This window comes from Passer domesticus, unplaced genomic scaffold, assembly GCF_036417665.1.
Source record: "Passer domesticus isolate bPasDom1 unplaced genomic scaffold, bPasDom1.hap1 HAP1_SCAFFOLD_37, whole genome shotgun sequence".
Taxonomy (NCBI): domain Eukaryota; kingdom Metazoa; phylum Chordata; class Aves; order Passeriformes; family Passeridae; genus Passer; species Passer domesticus.
Genome location: NW_026990149.1, coordinates 2,178,179 through 2,200,621, shown reverse-complemented (window position 1 = coordinate 2,200,621; position 22,443 = coordinate 2,178,179). Strand labels below are relative to the sequence as shown.

The following is a 22,443-nucleotide window of genomic DNA, read 5'->3' as shown; positions in this document are numbered from 1 at the left end:
AACTTCACCCTTTTAGCAACCCCTATTGGGTCATTCCCATAACCCTTAGCAGTCTTTTCCCAAGCCTCCAAATCCACTGAGAAAAAGGGGACCTTAATCATCCTTGGTTCTCCATTAGAGGTTATAGCCTGCCTTAAGGGTGTTTGTATGAGTCCTTTAGTTTGCTTTCTAGTTGTTTGTGGGGGTGGGTTCAGTCTGGTTTGCCTTCTGGCCCTTGATGCTATCAGACCTTGCAGGGAAGGCTCAGGACTTGGTTCAGATTCATCCCATTCACTATCACTACTAGGCAACGGTGGGTAAAGCCTCCATGGTTCCCTTAATTCAGGAGTTGGTGGGGAAACCCCTTCCTCAATTACTGTTTTTCCCAGGGCAGATGAACCAGAAGACAAGTTAGGGGAGGCTAAAGTTGGTGAGGGTTCCAATTTTACTCGTTCCTCTACCCTGCCTCCTTCCTGCTTTCTAGGGGGTGCTAAAAGTGCCTCTACTGTCTCTTGTTCTAAGATCTCTGTTGCATGGAGCACGTGCTACAACACTGTTTCAGCTTTTCCCTGTTAGCTTTATTATCCTTCTCAAGAGCCAATACCAGTGGATCAGATGGAGGCCTAATCCCACAATCCCTTTGCCACTCAGGGGGATTTCAAAGGCTGAAAAACATAGCAGCATAAGTCACCTCTTGCCACTTCTATTCCCACCTAAGGAAAAGCATGAACTGTAATAGAGTCTCATAGTCCAGTGTACCATTTGCTGGCCACTTCACTCCTCCATCAAGTCTATAGAGTGGCCACCACTACGTGGAAAGTTTGACAAGTTCCCTTTTAGTTTCACTGCCACCATAGCCCACCAGCTCTTTCCAGTGTGTTAAGATACACCCTAAAGGGCTTCCTCTGGGAATCTCTTTGCTTTCATTTGCCCCCATGTTTAGGATCCTCTTTTTCACAATGTCTTTTGATCTTATCCCAGTTCTTAAATTTCACTTGGTATTCCCTTGGTACAAAAATATACTGGCAACACTCAACTCTAAGAATTTCCACTGCTTTCTTTAATGTTCCTGAAACCCCATTTTCCAACAACTCAAATATTTTACTGCTATCCCGTAACTCTTGACCAATTGCCAACAAAATTCATATAGTTATCTGGGCAGCCTTTTGTTCCTTTTTATAACAGAGAGACAAGTTCCAGTCTTAGGTATTAACCACCTGTACCCTTGCCAGACCCACGAGTCCTGACAGACTGCACACCGAAACACGATCCACAGATCACAGCAGCAATCTTTCCTTGGGCAGGGGAATAGCCCTGAACCAGGTTCTCGATTCCTGTGCCTCCTGTTCCTGCTCATATAGTTGTGCTAGCAAACAAAAGGGATAAAACAGCTTGTTAATTAATTTTCTCCTTTTCTCTAAAGAAAGAAAGGGTTAGCAGGCCTTCAAAGGCAGGGTTCAGAGCAGCAGCTGTTAGGGAAAGAACTTGTAGTTCTACAAAAAAGGGGTGGGAAAACTCCTTTTGATTCAATCTAATGAAACCACACCATGTAGTTAGGTACTCCACCCAAGTTGCAGGTTACTAATAATTTATTAAATCAGGTCCTCTGTTAAGCTTTGCTCCAGGTGTATTCCTATTAAAATATGTTTAAAAATTGGAAGCAACTTTTCATACACTGTAGACAGTGTGCAGCTGAAAGCAAAGCGTATCTCTTGTCATGCTGTAACCAAAGGACAGATGGAAACCTTGCAAAGTATCGGTCAAGTTCTGGCAGAAATCTGACGATTCCACGCTGCACCAAGAGCTGTGTGAGTCACTACTGTAACCCATTCCGAAGCTTTTTGGACTGCTAACCAAATTTCTCTCACCCTTTGGTGGAAAATGTTACAGAACACGGAGTTCAGCTGCGTATCTGGGCACCAAAGAAGTCTCTCAGCTACCTCTGCCAGCACTACTTCTGGGCTCTCTGTTTTCTGCATACAACCAAAGCCGCTAAACCGAATTTCCCTTTTCTTGCTGACAACCTGACTCCTAACACTAATAGTTTAGGCTCACAAAAAAGAAACAGACAGGGGTTTTTCACGACCCCAAACACAACAAAAGTTTTAACAAGGTCCTGCTGAAAATCACACAAACTTTGGCCAGGGCACAGCACAAATCCCTCCACAAGAATTGGGGGGGTGGAGGTAAACCATCAGCACTTTAAAATATTACCACACACTCTAGCAACTGCAAACCTCACATACCAATAAAATTATCAAAACACGTGCTCACCAAACTCTCGGGGTTTTACAGGGAGATAAAAAGAGGTATCCCAAGGCTACAAAGTCTGGACTCCCCTCTGGTTACCCAGGAAACAAATGACTGCCTGATCACCAGGACTGTGTCAGGAATAGTTGTGGGCTTTCCATTCACTCTTTTAACTACTAAGGAAACAAATTTAACTCACACAAAGCCTTTTTCACCTGACCATACATCAAATAAAAGTTTACATCCAAAAACACATGCTGTCCAAGCTCACACACAGCCTAATTCCCCTCTAACACAGTCTAAGCACAATACAAACACTTGAAATCAGTCCGCTCTCCCAAACAAAAGTGGCAGTGTCCCTCCACAATCAGGCAGGGATTTCAAAGACCTTTTACAACTTTAAGCTTACAAAACTCCCAAAAACACTTACAAAGGTTAATAACACATGCCAAATCACACAAATGATAATGCTTACAACACAAACTCTCACAAACCACAACAAATACAGTGCATCTACAACCTAAACACACAAAATCACAAAACCACCAAACAAACACGGATCCAATTACAATACACACACACACACACAGACACACACACACAACGCTGGGGGCACAACCAGGATTGTCTGCCACCCACAATGGGACCCTTCGCAGCCCAAAAATTCGGACTAACCACCCAAATGACAAGTCACTGAGGTGCACCTTTAAACTACAAATTGAAACCAGAGCCACCCCTGCTCCAATCCCAATTCACAACACCACAGCCATTGTCTCCACTACGAGACACGGACTACCAGAGCCCTGGTCCCCACTGCGGGACACGGGTTACCAGACCACTGAGGCGGGACGAATCCCGCATCCTATTAACTGCTGATATAATAAGGTACCTTTCCCTAAAGAGAAACATACCTTTTGTCCATGGTTCCAGCAGAACCTGGTCTTTCCCCACGTAGGCAGCAGGATCACAGGATCCTCCTTCCCAGAAATTCCTGGGTGGGTGCCCAGAGGGATCCCGGACCCCCACTGGCCCCACGGCCAGAGAGTGCAGAATGTCCTGCTGCAGTCACCAAAGTGATTTATTAAAAAAATATGGATATTGATCTAGCACCGATATCCAACTGTGACGGACAAAAACTCTCTAACAGTTTTAAGCTAGAAAGTGTATGTTTATTGCGATGCCGGGTGGCGTGTGGGATAGCTCCCAAATGCACACTGCAATTTACAGGTGATTACAGAGTCCTGTCATCCATACAACTACTGAATACCCAAAATACAAATACATATTCATAATTTTGGTACATCCCATTCCCCGTTTCATAGGCTAATTAGTTCAAAATCTATTAGGCATACGTATTTTGTTCTTTGAAATGGGTTGGGGTCCCTTTCATGGGAAGGGTCCTAAAATGAGGAAGTAAATGAAGTCTTCCTCATTCTGACCTTTCTACCTTTTCAATGCAAATATGACAAATGAACCCTTGGTAGAATTCCCATTCCCTGGCTTCAACTGGTTTCAGAACACAGGAGGCCCACAATTGTCTTATGTTCCTAAAAGCTATCTGTCAGTTTCTATAGTCTTCATTAGAAACCCAGCTAACCAAACATGGTGTTGACAAGCAATCCATTATTAGTTAATTACTAACTCTTACCTTCATCAAGGCCTACCTATTTATTTTAATTAATTACAATAAAGCTTATCTCTAACTAAAATCTTAGCTCCTCTAAAATGTCTAACTTCCTTAAAGTTTATGTTTCAAATCCAGCCTCTTGCCATGGTGCTCTTAGGTCTTCCTCTTCAAGATGGGGGTCCCACAAGGTGTGGCCATCAGGGGGTGACTTACGGGATGCAGGTCGTGCTGTCCTGTCTTGGTTTGGAAAGCCAGGTGTCTGCTAAGGAAGGCAGGAACCTCCCCTGAAATGGAAAATGGAAACTCCTTCCCTCTGAATTGTTATAATTCTGAATTAAGGGGCTCTCAGGCAAAGCTATGGGAATAGCAATTCTATTTTAGCAAAAATTAAAAATACAAAAGCAATAGCAAAAACCAAAAAAAAAAACCAAAACCACTGACAGAGTCAGAATACAACCTGACACCCTGTGGGTCAGGGTGCTGGCAGCAGTCCCATTGAATGGTGGCTGCAGCCCTCCTGCAGTGACAGGTGTGGCTCTGTTGGAGCAGGGATCCTGGAGAAGGGTGGAGTTTTCCTCTGAAGGTCCAGTGGTGGTGTAGATGGGCCTGGTCTTCCTCTGGGAATCCAGTGGGAAAAGGTTGATCCTCTGGCAATCCAGTGGGAAAAGGCTGCTGCAATGTTCCAAACTCAGATTCTATCCAGGAAGAAATGCTTGGCTCCTCCCGCTGGGCAGAGCATCTCCCAGTGGCATGATGTTATTTTATCAGCCATGCAGTAGCACTCAATGGCCCATTAACAGAAGGTAATTAATAATTAATAATTATTGACAGAAGCTATCTCCTGGATGAAGGATTGGTTGTGGAAGAGATAAACTGCCCAATGAACAGAAGATAAGTGCCCCACCTCTGACAGATGGCAAACAGAACACACACTTAGCTTGCAATCCAGGACATGTTCTCACTGGCTGCCCCCATTCTCCAGAGTTCATGGTGACCAGGGAGGTTGCAGCTGCCGGTGCCGGGAACAAACGAGACGGGTCTTGGTTTCAGAAAGCTCCAGAATCCATTTCTTACCCCCAAAAGACAGGGCAAAGGCAGGTGCCCCCTCAAACACCTATGAAATGGTGAGACTTTAGAGATCGTTGATCAATGTCATTTATTTAACACAGTTTGGGCTGTTTTTAAGGGATAAAGATGAATCAGAAGAAAATCAAGGCCAAACCAAAAGGACAAGCAGCCAGGTGTGTTCCCAGCATGGATCACAGGGAATGTGGGTCACCAGGGCTGTGCCCAGCGTGGCTCCTGCAGTGGGGGATGGAGCTGGAGCAGCGCACAAAGCTCTTCCCGCACTCGGGGCACTCGCAGGGCTTCCCTCACCGGTGCCTCCGTTGGTGTTGGGTCAAGTTAGAGCTGCTGGAGAAGCTCTTCCCACACTGGGGACATTCGTAGGGCCTCTCTCCGCTGTGGATGCGCCGGTGCCTGACAAGGTGGCAGTTCTGCCTGAATCCCTTCCCGCAGTCGGGGCAGCAGAAGGGCCTCTCCTCTGTGTGACTCCAATAGTGCAGGAGGAGATGGGAGTGGGTCCGAAACCCCTTCCCACACTTGGAACACTCGTAGGGCCTCTCCCCAGAGTGGATCTTTTGGTGGACAATCAGGCTGGAATGCTGCCTGAAGCTTTTCCCACACTCCCCACACTCGTAGGGCCTCTCCCCGATGTGGATTCTCTGGTGACAGAACAGACTGGAGCTCTGGCTGAATCTCTTCCCACACTCCCCACACTCGTGGGGCCTCTCCCCAGTGTGGGTCCTCTGGTGCTGGATCAGATTGGAGCTCTGCCTGAAGCTCTTCCCACATTCCTCACACTCGTGGGGCCTCTCCCCAGTGTGGATGCGCCGGTGCGTGACAAGATGGGAGTTCCGCCTGAAGCCCTGCCCGCAGTCGGGGCAGCGGAAGGGCCTCTCCTCTGTGTGCGTGCGCTGGTGCATGAGGAGATCAGAGCTGGTCTGAAACCTCTTCCTGCACTGATCACACTCGTAGGGCCACTCCCCAGTGTGGGTCCTCTGGTGCCTGATCAGGTTGGAGCTGAGCCTGAAGCTCTTCCCACACTCCTCGCACTTGTGGGGCTTCTCTCCATCAGGAACCTCCTCATGGACCACCAGCTCCGAGCTCTGGCTCCATCTCCGGCCGCCTTCCCGGCCCAGGCTGGCTCTTTCCCCCTCAGATCCCCGCCATCTGCGTTTGCAGCCCCTCCTCGTGTGGCATCTCCGGGGCTTTTCCTCCCCGTTGGGTTCCTGCACCGTGGAGCCGCTCAAAACGGCCTCTGCCACGAGGTTCTGCTGTGCTGGGCTGGGAGATGCAGCAGGAGAGAGAGGCAAAGGGGCACTGACTTCCTCCTCACCTGACTCCATGTCCAGGGACATCTTCCTCTTCCTCACTACCTCACAAGAAGTGACAATGGGAAATCCTGGTTTGGGGAAAACAAGGGATGAGCATGTTGAGTTTGAAGGTCTTTCTGCCCAAGTCAATCTCTACAAGTCACCAGCGACCTAGGCTCCAGAAAACCTCCCAAACACCAAGATTCAGTGCTGAAAAACCCTCCCCAGGAGTTCCCCACCCCTGCTCCCTCCCCTCTGCTCTTTGGGAGTTCCCCCTGTCCCAGCTGCTGGGGTCATGCTTGCATTGGGGGTCCCCCTTCTCCTCGGTGCTCGCCCTCCCCAGCCTGCTGGCAGTCCCAGCAATCCTAAAAGCTGCCCCCTCTTCGCTCCCCATTCAGGGCTGCCGGGCCTTTTTGGGCTCCCTTCTCCCCTCATTCTCTGCTCTGGGCTGCAGGGGCTCCAAGGAGTCCCCCCTGCCCCTCTCCAGCCTCTGCAGGCTCCCGCCAATGGCGGCGCTCCCCCCTCTCTGGGCTCCCCACTTTGGGCTCCTGGGGGACACAGGGCTCTGCTCCTCCAGGCTGCCTCTGCCGCCAGCCGCCACCGCCACCCCCCAATGTCCCCACAAGGGGCCTTTTCCGCTCAGCCTTGCACTTCTTCATTCTCCAAACATCCCCCCAAAAAATCCCAGCCCAGGGACCCCCCGGGATATCTGGCCCGAGCTCCCCCTCCCCGCTCACCTGCGCCATGGGGGCGATGATCCCACAGGTGGGGGCTGCAAATGCACGGAGGGCTCGACCGCGTGCTTCCTGCTGCTCAGCCTTGATCTGCCTCTGTCCCTCCTCTTCCTCTTCCTGCCCCTTCTCCTATTCCATCCCCCGCCTCCTCCTAATCCTTCTCCTCCCTAACCACACCTCCTTCTGCTTCTGTGGCTGATCTCTCTCTGCCTTCCCCCTCCTCTTCCATCTCCCCTCCCACCCTCCTCCTCCTCCTTCATCCCTCCCCTTCCCTCCCTCCTCCTCCTCCCGCAGCAGCAGCGACACCCTCGCTGCCCCGTTCCCGGAGCCCTCGCAGCCCGCGGCAGGAGCGGGGCTGGAGCCGGCACAGCTCGGCACGGGCAGCGCGGGGCTCTCGGCTGCTCCCGGCCGCTGCGGAGAAGGGGGGAAGCCGGCCCGGGCAAAAGGAGAGGCAAACTGCGACAACTGGGGGCCCCACATCCAAACTGGGCCCTGCTGGGGAGCCTGCCTGGGCACTGCCAGCCCTTGGGGCTCCTCTCGGCACAGCCGGGAGGGGGGAACGCACAGAGGGCTGCGGGATCCCAGCGCTGGCAGCACTGCCAGGGACTGGGCTCTGCTGGCATCATACTGGGATCATACTGGGATCATACTGGGAGTGAGCAGGAGCCTGCAGAGGCAATTGAGACCATGGTAGGGGCAAATGGGATCTACTGGGAGTGACTGGCATTATGCTGAGGGTGACTGGGAGCAGCTGGGAGCAACTGGGATCATGCCAGGAGCAACTGGGAGTGGCTGGCTGTGTGCTGGGAGGGATTGGAAACAACTGGGCTTCTACTGGGATCAACTGGGGTCATGCTGGAGGTGACTGGGATCATCCTGGCAGTGCGTGCCACTGCACTGAGGCTGACTGGGAGTGCTTGGCAGCAAATGGGATCATACTGGGGAATAATGGGAGGGACTGGCAACATGCTGGAGGGAACTGGGATACACTGGGAGATACTGGGAGTGACTGGAACAAAAGGGAGGGTGAAAGAGAGCAACTGGAACCAGGTGGAGCACAACTGGTTCATACTGGCAGGGACTGGGAGCACACTGGGCTCATCTCTGGATCATACTGGGAGGGACTGGACTAATACTGGGAGTATTAGTGGGGGATTTGGGGGTCTGGGGCCTTTGGGTTGTCCCAGGATTTGCGGAAGGGCTGAGAGGCATCAAAATCACCTTAAAAGTCCCAATAAAACTCATGAAATCCGAAATAAATATGACAAAATCCCATTAGAACACCCTAGAATCCCAATAAAAGCCCACAAAATCTTTTGAAATCTCAATAACCCCCAAAATCCCAATGAAACCCCGCAAATCCCCCCCCAAAAATGTCCCAAAACCCATAAAAATCCCACAAAATTCCCCCCAAGACCCAAAGAAATCATGACAACACCCAAAAAACCCCACAAAACCCCAAAAAGCCTACCAAAATTCTCAAAAATACCAAATCCCCAATCAATCCCACTAAAAGCCCCCACAATTCCAGTAAAATGCCTCAAAATCTCCTAGAAATCCCAATAAAACCCCCAGAATTTCTGAGAACCCCCAAAAAACCCCTAGAAAATCCCAGTAAAACCTTCCAAAATACAAAAAAAACCTAAAAAATTTCAATAAACCCCCAAACACCCCCAGAAAAACACCCCCCTAAAGCGCCAATAAAGCCCCAAAATCCAAACCCTCCCCAAAATCCACAAAAATCCCCCAAAATTTCCCAACTTTTCCCAGCATGTTGTGAGTGTCTGTCCAAAACTTCCCTCATTTTTTGCCTCTCGATCGTCATGAAAGCCAAGACCACCGGGGAAAGGGAAAGATCCTGTTCTGAAAATCCAGGTCTGTCTGGTCCACCAAGCCAGATTATTGCCTACGGGTGTGTTTGCTCAACTCATGGAACACTGCACCCAAGAAGGGGCAGTGTGCTCTCCTTCCCCTGCATCACCTAGCAACGCTAGTGCTGGAATTTCTCCACCCTTCTGACTTGGCTGGACTTTCTCTCTCCTTCCCGGAGGTCACCACAAAAGGACCCTCCATTCACCATACATCAACCACCGTGACAGATGGACTGAGATGGGAGAGGGCTCTCCCCTCAAGGACTGAAACATGCGACCCCTACATGGAAAAGCTCCCCTCTTCTTCCCAAAAGGACTGAGACTGAAATCCCCACCGTAGGGTGAAGGAAGGCGTGCGTGGGGACCAAAGCAAGTTTTGCAAGTGACCACTGGACCGAGAACACAATGGTTCCTGCCTACGACATCTGCTGCTGACGACACCTGCTCCTGATGGACTACTGATGGACTCCTTGTACCCTTTATCAATAGACTATTTTGAAATGTGTCCCCTTCCCCCATTTCAAAAGGACTATAAAAAGGGTTAGAGCTGACTGATACCTTGGAAATCTCCCCTGACGTGAAGACGACAGGCCTCTTCGTCGACCGGACTTCGAGGGACTTTGTCATCCGCACGTCTGGTAGCTATACACCTCCTTGCCCTTCCTCTCTTCTTTTTTCTTTTCCTTATTCTTTCCCCTTCTTTCATTCCCCTTCTCTCTAACGCATCTTTGCTATGGCTACACAATAAAAGTATCTCTGTTTTGATTTTACTACAAATCCCCTTGTCGTGTCAGTTTTTGCACCCTGAGATCAGTGAAAAAGAACCTTCACGAATCACGTCCTTAGGACGGATCGTGTCATCTCCCCAGGCCCTCAGCAAGTGAAATGCCCTTACGCATCAGAGTGGTTGAATATGGCTCCTTCACTGGTTCAGTCTCTGCAGCTTTCTCCCAGGAGTATTTCAGGGCTACCTCCCCTGTGTTGTGCATCGTGAAACTGAAAAGCAAGTAGGAGGAATTAGAAAAAACAGAAAGACCATTAAGTATAAAGCAAACAGTACAGTAATATTGTCTGATGGACTCCTGGTACCACTTTCTCCTGAGAAGCATCTTCTCCAGGCAACCCTGCCATGCTCAGACTGCTGTCCTGGGTGACCCAAGAAAGTATTTCAAAGTCTGGAAGTTTAGAGGAAAGGGCCAACATGGTGCTCAGCACATTGAAGCTAAGGGGCTTACTCTGGGCTTTAGGTCTCGGTTTGACTGCAAACTTATTCTTGAGCAGAGGAGGACAGGTGATCTGCAGGGAAAGCAAAGCCATGGCCGTTCTCAGCAGAAACCTATGGCAGCATTGAGCCTCTCCTGACAACCATCTCCTGCTTGGCTTCGCATACACGTAAAGGGGCCGGTGCTGGTTTTTGTGGGACTCCTTAAAATCAGAGGGTTTTGGGAAAGCTACAAAAGGCAAGCCTCAGAGACAGCAGAACCATGATTAGAGCTAAGCAGTAGCCATAAGATTTGTCAGCAGAAAAATGATGTAAGAAGTAGAAAGTAAGTAAAGATAAATAGAACAATGGTCTGTGTCTTAATGCTTGTCTAGAATAGCTCCCTAAGCTGCTGAAAAGTATATCTAGCGAGTTATTGGAAGTTCTAAGCTTAATAATGGAGCTCTGTGCATTGTGTTTTAAGGCTTACAAGCAGGTATTGTGTAGTTATGATATTTTATGAAAAATCCTTTACTAGGATTTTTCCCATCCTGAGGAGCTGAGAGCCTCAGGAAAGAAATGTAAACAATAACTATCTGCTGCTGTGGAATGCAAGAGGTGCATCTTTTATTGGTCTATGTGGATTGTTTTCAATTGATGACCAATCACACCCGTCTGTGTCAAGGCTGTGAGCAGTCACAGGATTTTTGTTATGTATTCTATTCTAGTCTTGCTCTTTGTAGCCTTCTGATTATTTTTTCTCTCTATTCTTTTAGCATAGTTTTAATGTAGTATTTTAGTATAATCTATAACATAATAAATCAACCTTCTAAGAAAAATGGAGTCAAGCCTCCTGTCCCCACACTTAAAACATTCACCACAATGTTTTGTATTGACAGTATTGTATTCAAAATAAGCAAGCATTGTTTTAACTGAAGGTACATGTGCTTATAGCAGTTGGATGGAACTACTGTCAATATGCTTTTGCTTTGTGTGATTGGTCAAAAAACTTTTAAAGTAAGTTGTAACATTAAGTTCTTTATCTACTGCTGGGGATGGGAGTTGCTGGCATCTTCCCTTTGTCATAACCGTGTAATGAGGCTGATGCTGGAAAATAAAACGGCTAAAGACATATTCCCCAGCAGTCCCGTCCCTCCCTGATTTGTACATAGCCCCCGGCAGCCGATAGTTTTGGCTGGGGTGGAGTTCTGGGAAGCAGGCACTGCACCAGCCCTGGGCAAAGGCAGCTCCTGCTCACAGGAGGAGCTGTGCCTGGCCTCCAGCACTCACGTGGCTGTCCTTGTCTCAAAGGGCAAGGTGTTGTTGAACTGAACCATGATCGTGTCCAGGTGGAACTGGGCGTAGGCAACAATGGCACTGAGGTACACCTCGACCTCCTGCCTGCTCTTCTCCACCACAGTGTGAGCTGGTTCTGGGGCTGTCTTGACCACCTGCAAACACAGGAGGGAGGAATCACTGAGCAGAGCCCAGAAAGTCAGGCTGAGAAGGGCAGTCTTCTGGCCTCCAAGATCAGCCTCATAGAGAGACTAGAAAGGACCATTCATTTTTACTTCCCTGGAAAGATGACAAAATTGGGACTGTTCTGCTGCAGTAGTTGTTTCTAGCCACTGATCCAAGCAGTCACTACCACAGCTGTTAATATCCCCATGGAGACTGTAGCTGCATTCCAGTCCCTTTACTTCAACCTTGCAGAGTGACTGGCTTTTTTTCTGGTCCCCTATAAATCCAGCAGGTCTCAAAATTAGGGCTCCCCTGCCAGAGCTCTGTGGATGGAGGACCCCAAGACTGAAGAGTTCTAGAAAGCATCTTTTTGTTCTTGTCTTAGGAGCAAGTGCTCTCCAGATGTCATGTCTGGAGCAACAGCCACACTGCTGGGAGCTGGGGATGTGCATTTTGGAATGTGAAAGATCTCACTGGGAAAGTCTCCAGTTGCAGATGTTCTGATAGAAAAGAGGATGCTTTAGAGGCCTAAAAATGGCCCAGAAACTGGGAAAGAACTTTCAACCAAGAGGAGTGTGTTTGGCAATAATGACAATAAAAGCAAGAGTCTCTGGAGATGATCCTTCTCTGCACTCCTCCATAGAGTCATACAGTGCCTGGGTTACTCCATGATGAGATATCCCACACAATACAGAGACCACAACCAAATTCTCATGCAGACAAAACTTGGAGTTCACCAGCATATGCAGGAGAAGTGGATTTCTCTCCACTTCAAAAGAAGAGACAGAAAGTGCAGCAGACTTAATTCCTTGTTGGTGAAAGGGTACCAAATCAGATGAAGAGATTTCTAACAGCATAAAATGGGATAAAATCATAAAGCATTGCCTTCCATTCAATACGGGCTGCAACACTTGTGCTTGTGGTGCAGACTGATAGTTGTGTGTGGCTAAAGGTCTCTTGTCAGAAGGCTTCCCCATCTTGTGTGAGTGTATCTGGTCACTGTGCTTCCACCTCTTTTCTGGAATGCACAGCTGGTGAACCTCACGGGTGTCCAATGTCCAGAGGATGCAGGAGGTGCTCAGCCAGCAGTGATGGTGCTATGGTGGTTCTTTTTGTAAAGGCTGGGTTGGGGTTTTTTTGCTGTTTTGCTTCTTACCTTCTCTATTTTAGGCCACCTGGCTGCTGGGTCTTTCCTGGTGGTATTCTTCCACATGACAATGGTCATTTGGTCATCCCAGTCCTGAACCTTCTTTTTTGGCAGCTCAAAGTCGATCTTGGTCACCTTACATTTCACAAGGTGCCTCCTGAAGGTGACTGGGACATCTGACATCAAGGTCACTGTGATGTCCTTGGCACAGCCATGATGGAGGTGTCCCACCTAGGGAGAATCAGGGAGTCAAGACCAAACTGGAAGCACTGCCAAGGGCAGGACTGACAGCAAAAGGGACCGATGGGGTGAACACCTGTGCCAGGAATCTGCACCTCAGAGTGGATTTACATGAAGTTGGATAGACAAAAGTATGAACAGAAGGTGCCACCTCCCATGACATGAAGCCTTTTCTGCAAGGCTAGCAGCCTTGGCCCAGCCAAGCCAGGGACTGCATCTCCTACGTGGCACTGGAATGGGCTATCAGTGGCATGTGAGGGCTCCGTGCCAGCTCCTGGGCACACCAGGGCAGGGCTTGAGTGATGGGGAAAGGCAGAGGCAGTCCATGCTCACCTTGGGGGAGAACCGGAATGGGGCCTCTGCCTCCCACTCAAAGCGCATGACCATCTCGGCGTGGCTGGTGATGGTGAAGGTCCTGCAGTAGGGCTCCCAAACGTGACAGTCCCCAAACTGAATGTGATTCACTCTGACAGCTGTTAAGGAGGAGAGCAAGGGATCTCAGCATGCAGGGAGCTCCACCTGCCCCCGTCACGTGCACAGACACCTGCATGTTCAATGCTTCCTGGCTCCAAGCCTTTCCCCCTCTGCCAGGGAGTTCCCCAGGCAGTTCCACCACTTCCAGGGAAACACCCTGACACATCCCTAAGCCAGTGATGTGCAGCACAGCACACACTGCTCTGCATGCATGGCTGCCACCCCCAAAGGCCACCAAGTCCTGTGGGTGGCATCCAGGACTGGCTAGAGGGGAGACATATATGATCAGATATTTTTCTCTTCCTTGCTCCACCTTGGCACTCTCTCCTCTTACCATCAATGATGTTGTCCTTCAGGCTGCCATCAGCATTCCTTTCCTCAGTGCCTTCCTCTAATCCATCAAGGGTGAATTTGTCCTCGTGGCCTTCACCCACCAGTTCAATTACGGTCTTGTTAGAGTAGGTGTCCCCCACTAACACACCAATCTGCCTTTCCACACGTTGAGCCAGGGTGGGTTTGAAAATGGCATCAAACTCTGCCGATTGCCCACGATTCAGAAGGAAGAAAGGCTTTGTGGACTTGCTCTCTGCACAGCAATGGAAATCAGAGTTAAGTGGTGCAGCTGTACTGAGGAAATATTTCCATAGGATATATGAGGAATAAGAGGTTGAAACCAGCTGCCTTCTAAGCACTGGTTCTACCCCCAGTTGTTGCAGACCCTCTTCCTATGTTCACAAGCCTGCCACTCCCAGACACAGCACCACTTAAGCAGCTTAACCTCAGGCTGATGCCCAGCCCTCATTCCATCTGCTTCCCACCAGCTCCAGCCAAATGGAAAGCTGAGCCAAAGAGTGCTTTCAGCTTCTGCTGGCTATCTGAGTGCTCAAGGGCTGTGTCTGCTCAGGCTGGTACCATGCCATGTGCAGCAAATACCTCAGAGGGTCCACTGAGGTAGTGACAGTCCCCCACAACTCAACCCACCACGTCTAGCAGAACAGAAGAACTTCCTGCAACTTCCTAGGAGGAAACCCTGCAAAAAGACCCCAAGAAAAGGCTGGGAGACAGAGGGCCCAAGGGATAAAACTGTGCCTAACATGTGGCTGCTGCTCAGAGAAGCCAAGAGCAGGGCACACGTTTTCCCTCTGTGCATGATTGCACTTCATGGGTAATGAATTTACCATTTCCAGCTGAAACCTCTTCCACATCTCCATTGTGGAACACCTTGACAGCAGAGGCCCTGCCTTTCAAGGAGAACATTCTGTGCTCATCCTCCAGGTGTAACATAAACTGAGAAAAGGGAACACAGAGCACAATGGTACTGGTGTGAGTACAGGATGGCACGAGGCCTGACACTGCAGTGCTGCTGGTCCCGCATGGGAGCCCAGAACCTCTCCCACTAGAAACAGCACTTAGCCCAAAAGTTAAGTCAAACCAGCGGGAAAAAAAGGGTGTTCAGAGGCATCCGGATAGAACTGACACAGAACCAAATGGGACAAAACGTAATTGGCAGGACGTAATGCAACCACAATTAAGTTTACTTAAAATGTACTAAAGTGGGCTGAAATACAATCTAATGGAACTGGGAAATCATACATGTCCATGAGAACAAAAGGTGACCCAAGAGACAGGGGGGAAAATAATCCACCACCTTTCTGGTGTTCAACTTAAAGAAGAAAGACTGGACAGAAAATTTCCAAGAACTCCTTTCTTACAGAACAGACATCAGTCACTTGTTTCAAAAGAATTTCTGACACCTCCTCACAGGTTTGCCATGTTTTTTGGGACCCTTCCCTTCTGCCACAAGCACTTGTTCCCAAACCAGACCATCCCTTGAGCAGGTCCTCCTCACCTTGACAGGTATGATGCCATCATTACGGATGACCAGGGGCAGCATCTCTGAATCCCCCAGCTGGAGCCTCTTGCAGCACAGCACGGTGTTTCCCCTCTTGCTGCGAGCGCTTGGGCACACGACTGTCACCCGTGGCTCATGCCCCTTCCCACTGATGGTGAAGGTCAGGCTTTGGGGTTTAATTCCCACAGAGCTGCAGGAGAGGCACGGAAACAATTTCAGCTGGCACTAACCCATTTCTCAGTGGGCAAGCAAAGCTGCAAGGGCCACCCACAGTCTTTTCCCTGCCTGCTGTTCCTGTACCCCACAACAGAGCCCCCCACCAGCCTCTTCCCAATCCACTCAGGGCCATTCACAAGACAAATCTGCTCCAAAGAGCCAAAGCCTTCCACAATAACAGTTACAAATAACAGCCCCTCACAGTTCCCCATGACCCCTCACAGCCCTCACAGCTTCTCACAGCTCATGGCCCCTCATGGACCCTCAAAGTCCCTTATGGCCCCTCACAGCCCCTCATGGCCCTTCACGGCCCCTCACAGCCCTTCATGACCCCTCACAGCCCCTCACAGCCACTCATGACCCCTCAGAGAAGAGGAGCACGAGGCTGGTGAGGGGCTTGGAACACAAGCCATATGAGGAACGACTGAGGGAGCTGGGATTGTTTAGCCTGGAGAAAAGGAGACTCAGAGGTGACCTTATCACTCTCTTCAACTTCCTGAAGGGTGGCTGTGGTGAGCTGGGGGTCGGTCTCTTTCTCCGGGCAACAACAGATAGAACAAGAGGACACAGTCTCAAGCTGCACCAAGGGAGATACAGGCTAGACTTAAGGAGGAAGTTTTTCACAGAAAGAGTGGTCAAATACTGGAATCATCTGCCCAGGGAGGTGGTGGAGTCACCATCCCTGGATGTGTTTTAAAAAAGACTGGATGTGGCACTTGGTGCCATGATCTAGTTGAGGTGTTAGAACATGGGTTGGACTCGATGATCTTAAAGGTCTCTTCCAACCTAGAGATTCTGTGATTCTGTGATTCACAACCTCTCATGACCCCTCACAGTCCCTCACAGCCTTTCATGGCCCCTCATAACCCCTCACAGCCCCAGGCACGGGGGTGCCCCCAAAGGAGAAGGGGTCGCGTCCTGCTTGTCTTCTTTAATTTCAGTCCCTTCCCAGCGACCAGTAAAGAAAGGCTGAAATGGAGCCTTTCCCCAGCGTTTCCCTCAGGGTTAATTGCGGGCTGAAGCTGTGTGCTGGCGCTGGCCCGAGCACCAACATCCCTGCAGCCGCCAGGCCTTTGCTGTCCCCCCGTGTCCGTCGCTGTCCCCGAGTCCCGCCCGGCTCTGGCAGCAGCAGCAGCCGCAGCGCAGCGGGCGCCGGCCCGGCCCAGCCGGGGCTCCCGGGCAGGAGCAGCAGCAGCGCCGGCCCCTTCCCGCCTGCTCCTGCCTCGGCTCCCAAGGGCTTTTCCAGCTGAATCCTGGAGTAGAGCAACCAGCACCCACACACAGCCCTGACTCCTCAGGGCCTGCCTGTGCTGCCCTGAGCTAACCCTCAGAGGAGGAAAAGATCGGGCTCCAGAGCTGTTTTCAGCACTGTTTTACTCAACCTGAGCTGACAGCAGGAGGCTGCTGGTGCCTTTGCCCTGGGAATTGGAGATCATGGCTGCTCTTGACCCTCTTCTGTTTGCCACCTGAATTTTATCAGTACAACTGCACTTGCCTCTTTCAATCACTGCTACCAACTGTGCTTTTGTGATGGTGAACCCCGTGTTTTTGTCACAGGCATCATGATTAGCAGAGATTGAAATGCTCACAAGTCTTTAAGCACTAAGTCGAGGGGAATTAAAGCCTCACCGAGCACTCAAACACGGCCCTGTTGCTGGTGCTGTTGAAATAGAATCATCTTACAGAGACCATCACAGACATTGCCTCTGGAGTGGCAAATCAAATGAAAAAATCGACCAGGAGAAAGAAGAAACAGAACTTGACTGGCTTCATTGCTTCCTTGGAGCAGCAGAAAATGGAGATGCCCAGAGGTATTTCCAGCTGCTGCTGATCCCAGTTGGAGGCCAGCCCTCTGCAGAGTCCCAGCAGGAACTGAGCCCAGCCCAGGGAGTTCCCAGAGTGTCCTGGAGATTCTTTCTCTGCATTCAGTCAGGCTTGCATTCCCCAGCAAGTCCCCAACAAAACCTCCTGTTTTCTTGGGTTAGAACAGGCACCATGAAAAACTCCCCAATGGCACAACTCCCCAGCCCACAAGGAAAAGAAAGGACGAGTTGTCAAGTAATCCAAACATTTCTCTTGCTTTGCTGCACTCACGGTACGGAAAGCCAAGAGAAGCTGCAGTTGGAGGCACATCTTGTGACAGAAGCTCAACCTTGTTCTCCAGGAAAGAAGGTTCTTGAAAAGAGCAGACAGGACTGTGGAGAAGATTCCTGGAAAAGTGAAACGGCTTTCTGGAAGTGAAATGAAAATGGAAAGGCACAATGTGAGATCTTTTCCTCTATTTATTTCTATGCTCCCCTTTTCTATGTTGCACTACTTCTCCATGCCATGAGTTCCAAATGCATCTCACCTCTCCGATCGATGGCTTAGCGAGTTTTAGACACTCTAAAATACCACAAGCTACACACAGTTTGCCTCGCGCTGGTTTTGCTGGAAAGCTATGCCAGAGCCATAAGTGCAGTGCTTGGGTCAGAAACAAATCCTGCAGGCAGGGAATGTGCCCTGCCAGTGTTGAGCCTCAGCAGGGACAATGCACAGCAGCGACCGAGGGTTTTTCCCGTGCCCCGTGCAGGAGTCAGGACTCTGGATCTGGGCTCAACACAGCGAAGTTCCCGTGTTTGGACAGACTCAGGGGCTGCCCCGGGGTGCGGGGCCAAGCGTGGAATGGACACACGGACAAATGGCCCCAGGTCTTGCAGCAGCGAGTCTACGGCCCTTGCCATGTCTCTCTTGTTCCTCCTCTCCCTCTGCCAATGTCCCGCACTCTGTCTCGGTGCCCCGCAGCCACTCCCGGTGTGCCTGCCCCGGCCCGTCCCTCTCCCCGTGCCGGGCAGGGCCATGTCCCCAGCCCATCCCCAGCCCCAGGCATCCCGCCGCGGTCTTGCCTCCCCCCGGCTCTCGCCGTCCTGGCTGTGGTGCTGCTGGGTGGGCATCAGTGCCTGGGGCCGGGGCGGCATCGCCTCACTTTGGCTGCGCCTGGCCCGAGCCTGGCCCCGGCCCCCATGTGGGCTCCAGTCCTGTTCCCGGCCCCAGCTCCTCCCGGGGCCCGCGGAGGACACACGCGGCGCGGCCGCTCCCGCTGCCTCCGCTGCGGCTTCCCCGGGCCGAGCTCCGCCGTTCGGCAGCGTGGCTACCGGGGCCTGGGGTGGGTGGGGACGGCCGGCCTGGGGTGGTCAGGGGCCGTTGCTGGCCCTGGGCCGAGTGCTGACAGCTGCATCCCGCCCGCAGGGAAGGCGCAGGAGGCACTGCAGGAGCAGTAATGGCTGGGTTTGCTGCTGGGACCCAGCGGCTTCGGCAGCGTCTGCTCGGGAATGCGGCTCTTGGGCGGCGCCCCGGTGAGCGGAGGGGCCGGCGGCGGGCAGAGGAGGAGGAGGAGGAAAAGGCCGGGGTGCCGTGGGGCAGGCAGCGAGCTCAGCCTACTGCTGCCACTTGCTTGCAGGTGGCCATCAATGCATGCTGTGGGATGGCATCCGGCACTGGGGCGAGCTGGTGAGTGAGCGGGGTCAGCGGCACAAGCCGGGCCGTGCCGGGCGGCGAGGAGCCGGGGCCCAGCACCGTGGAGCTACCGGGACCCCTGCAGGGAGAGCAGGCGTGGGCTGAGTGGGGCGTGCAGAGCATCCCGGGCTGGCTGAGGGGTCCCAGAGCCCTGGCACGGCCTCAGCTCCACTGACGGCATCGCGCTCCTCCCGCAGCCCGACGGCACCAGCACGCCCCTGGAGATCGTGCTGCTGGCCAAGGTGTCCTGTGGGTGTGCTGGTGTCATTCAGCTCCTGGAGTGGCTTGAGCTCCCCGACAGCTTCTTGCTGGTGCTGGAGCGTCCGGAGCGGTGCCAGGAGCTCTCGGATTTCCTGGCGGAGCGGAGGTTCCTGCCGGAGGAGGAGGCGCGGGGCTGTTCCGCCAGGTGCTGGAGGCCGTGCGGCACTGCACCAGCTGCGGGGTCCTGCACAGGGACATCAAGCCTGAGAACATCCTGCTCAACCTGGCCAGCGGGCAGCTGAAACTGATTGACTTTGGCCGTGGCACCTTCCTCCAAGACACAGCCTACACCCAGTTTGCAGGTGAGCCCTGCCAGGGGATGGCCGCAACTCCCTAAAAACACCTCCCGATGTGAAATATAAAGCTGTGTTTTGTGTCAGGTACATACAGGCAATGTGTATATCTGTGATTGTGATATGTGTGGAAACTGACCGTGGGACAGTTATGAAGACAATTCTAATAAATAACTGAGGAAGTAAAGCATGAAAGAAGGCCTTTGAACCTATCCTTTGTTTGCAATTAACCTTTATAAGTCTTAAGTTGATTTAGGAGCATTCGAATTAAAGCTTTAAGGATGTTGCTGTTTGACAGGAACTTTCCGCTTCTAGCTAAAAAGAGTTTGCAATAATAACCTTTTGAAATATAATTTCAGAATATTGCTTGTAGTAAGGATCTTTGAAACTATAGCTTTAGAATATATCAAAAGGAAAGATGCTTATCTCGACACCTTAACAAAATATGCAAAAGCAGCTTGAGAAAGGAAGAAGAACTCAAGGATTGATAGTTTTGACCAAGGGAAGCTGGACATCACTGGTATGAGATTTATAGTCCTTGCAATTCAAAGGTGAACCCGCATATGGACCCTGGACCTCACCAGCTGAGAGACTTCTTTCTTCCTTCAGAAGCTGGACCCCACCATCTGGGGATACTCCTTTCTGAGATACATCCTGAGAAAAACTAAATCACAATAGTGTATAGAATTGTGATGCAAACATTTTGAATAGAAACTGCTGAAAAAGCTTATGAAAACCCCTATAAATATCTGTAAGCCCCAACTATCGGTGTGCAGTTGGAGGGAAAATTCCCCCCACTGTACCCAGCCCTGTATTGCTCATACTTTACCATATTCATTAATAAATTGATTGCTGCTTGAGTATTGGCCTAGTCAAGCTTCTTATTCATAACACCAGGGACCCCCCGATGTCCCCCTGAGGGCCATCTGCGGCTCGGCTTTGGAGCTCTGCAAGCTCCAAACATCCCCCCAAAAAAATCCCAAACCCAGGGACCCCCGGGATACTTGGGGCGAGCTCCCCCTCCCCGGGCACCTGCGGGATGGGGGGCGATGGTCCCGAGCCGAAGCTGCTGCGAGTGCAGAGAGAGCTGAAAGCACGCGGTGCTTCCTCCAGCTGCTCCAGCTCCTCCTCTGCCTGCTCCTCCTCCTCTCTCCCTCTATCTTCCTCCTCCTCTATCCCACCGTCTTCCTCCTCCTCCCTGGGTGGGCCACGACGGGAATGGGCTGGGTCACTCCCAAACCGATCTGGGGGAGTAGAGGTTTGGGGGCAACAATGGGAAAGGGGTGGGAGAGGGGGCACAGGGGGAGGTGAGACCCACTGAGGGTCCTCCAGGTTACCCCAGGACCCCTAAGCCCCATCCCAGCACCCCCGGTTCCCTCCACAGTCCCAAATGAGGGGGGGGCTCTGCCCAGGACCCGCCGTCCTTCAGGGCTCCTCCGAGGGCAGTAAACGGGAGAGTTCCCAACTCGGAGAGGCCCCAGCAGAGGAGGGGACCTTGTCCCTCCTTGAGACCCTTTAAGGCTCTTCAGACCCCTTTGAAGGGGACATTTTTAGGATTTTTCTGGGGGGATCTCAACACTACTAGGGTGTTTTTTCCACCCCATTTTAGGGTGTTTGAGAGGACGCAGCCCCACAAGCCCCTTTTAAGGGGGGAATCATGACAGCTTTAAGTGACATTTTTATGGGACCCCACCCCCCATTCCAAGCTCCAGTAGGGGACGTTTTGCCCCCCAGGGTGGATTTTTGGGGTTCTCTCTACCATCGCTGCTTTAAGGGCTCCTGCTATGGTCAGGTCCTACTATAAGTCCCCTTAAAAGGGCAACACCACTCCCGTTGATTCCGACAGCGGAGCCCAGGGAGGGGTTGGACATCCTGGGAAGGTTGGGGGTCCCAGGGGGGTTTGGGGGTCCCAGGAGGGTTTGGGGGTACCTGGGTGATGGTGATGGGGACTCTGTGCTGGGCATAAACTGTTGTGAGGGGTTCCCAGGGGGGGTTGTGTATACTGGGGGTTTTTGAGGTCATGGTGGAGTTTTGGGGGATCCCAAAGGGAGTTTTCAGGGGTCCCAGAGGGGGGGATTAGGCGATCCCAAGGGGAACGCAAGGCTGTTTTGGGATACCTGCTGGCGACGGAGATGGGGATCCCATGCCAGGTATGAACCTTCTCAAGGGGGTCTGGAGGGGTGTTGGGACGTCCTGTGGGAATTTTGATGTCCTGAGAAGGTTTGGGGGGGTCTGTATGGGGTTTTGCAGTCTTGGGGAGCTTTTGGAGAGGCTAGGGATGATATTGGGGTCCCAGGGAAGCTGGGTTGTTCCAGGAGGTTTGGGGTTCCTGGGAGGCTTTGTGGGTACCTGGGCGATGCCAGTGACACAGCTGAGGCCTCGTGCTGGGAATGAACCTTCTCACTGAGCATGGGCAGTGTCAGCGTGTTCAGGGAGATCCTGGGTGACCCGGGGGGGTGACCCCTAACCCCAGGGGACCCCAAATGCTAAGGGACTCCCCTCAGTGCTGGATCTGCTGCAGGCAGGGAGGTACCAGCACTTGGACCCCAGCCCCCACCATCACAGAGGGGCTGTGGAAGAAATCAGGGGGGGCACAGACAGGTCGGGGGGGACCCCCAAAGTCCTGGGAATGGGGGAACACAGGGGAACTCACAGAAATCCCCACTGGGGACTTAGGGGTGACCCAAGGAGGAGTTTGGGGGGGCTGGATGGGTCATAGGGGGATCTCCAAGCGTCTGGGAAGGGGAGAAGAACAGGGTGACCCCCAGGTTGGGTTTGGGGAGAACCAGATTGGAGCTTCCAGACACCAAATCCAATGAGGATAACAATGCTGATGGCAGCACTGACAGACACAGCGACCACCAGGGTGAGATTCCTGCTGGATTCCAGCTCTGGGAAGCACGGCATGGTTAGGAGGGAAGGGGAACCCCCATCCCACTGCTCCACAGTCCCAAATTCCCAGTTCCC

At 51.8% G+C, this 22,443-nt stretch overlaps 1 pseudogene; it reads right to left on the bottom strand.

Moving 5' to 3' along the window:
- The window catches only part of LOC135292575 (zinc finger protein 208-like), an 837,577-nt pseudogene that overhangs the window by 767,687 nt on the left and 47,447 nt on the right, over positions 1-22,443 (bottom strand).